A 3,003-nucleotide genomic window follows, 5' to 3' on the forward strand; every position below is an offset into this window, starting at 1 on the left:
TCCCTACGTTGGACCTACAAGTCATTCTTATTAAGAACAATGGTTCTTACATCCAGAACTCCTTAGAGAACTTCATGTTTAACTTTAAAGAGGTTCTTTGCTTGTAATTAACTCCCACAACATCTTAATCGCGGATCACTACCAAGATTCAATACAGAGTTTCAGTGTTTTCTTCCAGACGTTCTATTATTTTTATCTCTTTTGTTGTTGTTGTTTTGTTTTTGTTTTTGAGACAGAGTCTTGCTGTGTCACCCAAGCTGGAATGCAGTGGCACGATCTCAGCTCACTGCAACCTCCGCCTCCTAGGTTCAAGATTCTCATACCTCAGCCTCCCGAGTAGCTGGGATTACAGGTGTGCACCACCACACCCAGCTCATTTTCTGTATTTTTAGGAGAGATGGGGTTTTCTCACGTTGGCCAGGCTGATGTCAAACTCCTGACCTCAGGTGATCTGCCTGCCTCAGCCTCCCAGAGCGCTGGGATTACAGGCGTGAGCCACCTTATGTGGCCTCATTTTTGTTTTTGAGACAGGGTCTCACTGTCTCACCCAGGCTAGAGTGCAGTGGCACAATCACAGCTTACTGCAGCCTCAACCTCCTGGACTCAAGTGATCCTCCCGCCTCCGCCTCCTGAGTAGCTGGGACCACAGGTGTGAGCCACCACACTCAGCTAATTTTTTTAACTTTTAGTGGAGACAGGGTCTCACTATATTGCCCAGGATGGTCTTGAACTCCTGAGCTCAAGTAGTCCTCCCACCTCAGCCTCCCAAAGTGCTGGGATTACAGGTATGAGCCATGGCACCTGGCCTCTTTTTATTTCTTCTTGAAGATGGTATCTACCCAGTGACTTTTATGGGACTGACAAAAGGTCACAGCTTAGAGATTAGTTAGGACAAGGAAGGATGTGAAGGAACATGAGGTGGTGTGGAAATGCCAAGTACGGGTAGAAGGGGGATGAGCAGATAGGCGGGGTCAAAGCTGCAGGCCCTCTGAGTGGGCTCCCTGGATCCAGGAGCAGGGAGCCAGTGCAGAGAGGGTGGGAAAAGAAGTCAGACTCCTTTACTGCCAGATTCACTTCTTTCTCCATGTGAACACTCCACGGACTTCCAGAAGCATTGATCCTCTGCACTAGCATCCCCAGATTTAGGGACAAATAGATTTCTTGAGTTCCCAGAGGAAACAGATTCTGAGATGAGACTGGACGCAGAGCATGGCCCCAGGATCTGTCACTGATAGGGAGTGAAGAGAACAGGTGGGGCAGAGGGAAGAGCCTGTCCCCACAGGGAGCTCTGCAGCCAGGATGGCCCTTCAGAGCTGCCCTGAATTGGAGCTAGGGGACCACACCTGGGCATTGACCAGTCCTTAACATGGGCTGCCCTGGGGGAAAGGGGTGACCTTGAGCAAGGAGGACAATTCCTGGAAAGGGACTCAACTAAGAGCAGCAATCAGCCACCCATGTCTCCAGCAGCTGGGGGAATGAGCACCCACAGAACCCAGTACTGAGGATGGGTTATTTACATAACAAAGGATCAGTGATTGCCCGTTCTCATTTTGTTTCACATTATTTTAATTTTTTAATGGAATACTTAATGAATTTGCAATGTCATCCTTGCACAGGGGCCATGCTAATCTTCTCTGTATCATTCCAATTTTTTAGTATATGTGCTGTCAAAGCAAGCACTTGTTTCACATTAGATGATAAAGGTGTTGAGGGAAAGACTTGCTCTTCCAACTCTATGTATCCCCCACAGTGCACTTGCTCATGATAAAGTTAGGGCCTCCCCAGACAGGATTACCAGCTGCACCTGTAATGCCCATATCTAACGTCCTACCTGGCACAGGGATGCCGGCATAATAAACGGGGCTGCAGAGGAGCGTCATCCTGGCTTGGGATTCCTCGTCTTTCTAGATTGCTGAAAATCAGAAGCTGAGGGCCATGGAGCACTCAGAATCCCCACAACTGCTGACCTAGAACCTTTAGCACAGTGGGTCTCAGAGAGTGTCTCACTAGTTTGAGACGTTAGGCTTCAGCAAAGCGGCACAAGTGCGGGCGAAGGCAACCTGGAGCCGTGGCTCTGCATGGGCCCTCGACTGGCCAAGGCAAGGGACAGGACAAGAGCAGGAAGGAAAGAGTATCAGAGGTCAGTGTATCCATCCAAGGGCTCAACCTGGCCAGGGGCAAGGCAGAGGAGCCAGGCAGGCCCTGCTGCTCAGCACAGCTGCAATGCCACCTGAGATGAGGTGTGACAAAGGTGCCTGTCACTGTCCCTCCTCCTGTTCTATTCTAAGGGTCTCTGTGCCAGTTGTCAGTTCCTTACTGTAGTTGAAGGGAGGTGCACTCCCTTTCATTCTGGGTGCTACTTTCTTGGCTGAGAAAAAACAAGCTGCAGCCCAAGCCGCCCCCCTATGTGAGAAAGAGAAGTGAAACAGGCTGTGGGCTGGGCAACAGGAGGCTGACTGCAAGCGACCCGCAGATGCCAAGGCTTTGCTGGTTTACTCCAGCAGCACGACAGCATATGAAGAAAACCAAAGTGGCTCTCTCATTAGCTAGTTCCTGGAAGAGGAATGGTTCCATTTCTACAACCATTCAAGCAGCAGGGATTTATTGAAACCGATCCACGCTCAGGTCCCAGAGGACACAGTCCCTGTCTGAAAGGCACTAGAGCCTAGTTAGGGAGAGTAGAGTAACTCACCTGAAAAAAACAGCACATGGACCTGACCTGTATAATTAGGGACTAAATTATGTGAGCCAGTCTCAAGGCGCAGCCCGTCGGGGAAGAACTCACCATGAAGACCGCCGAAGATCACAAAGAGGAGGCCAGAAGTGAGTAAAGGCTCCAGAGGCCAGGAGAGGGCACGCGGTAGGAGGGCATGAAACTGCAGGAACAGAAGCCTGGAGGCAGAGATGACAATGAGGAAACGGGCCTCACTAGACCCTGCACCCGAGCCAAGCGCATGGGTTGAGGCTGCCTCGAGAAGCCCCCTCAGCACGGTTGCCACATAA

General features: G+C 50.6%; 1 non-coding gene across 1 annotated transcript; it reads right to left on the reverse strand.

The window, feature by feature from the left end:
• Positions 1–1,570: 1,570 nt before the first annotated feature.
• LOC115838071 lies at positions 1,571–1,680 on the reverse strand. Its single transcript, XR_004033126.1, has one exon. It is a non-coding gene; the product is annotated as a U6 spliceosomal RNA (small nuclear RNA).
• Between the last annotated feature and the right edge of the window lie 1,323 nt (positions 1,681–3,003).

This window comes from Nomascus leucogenys, chromosome 13 (assembly GCF_006542625.1).
Source record: "Nomascus leucogenys isolate Asia chromosome 13, Asia_NLE_v1, whole genome shotgun sequence".
Classification (NCBI taxonomy): Eukaryota; Metazoa; Chordata; class Mammalia; order Primates; family Hylobatidae; genus Nomascus; species Nomascus leucogenys.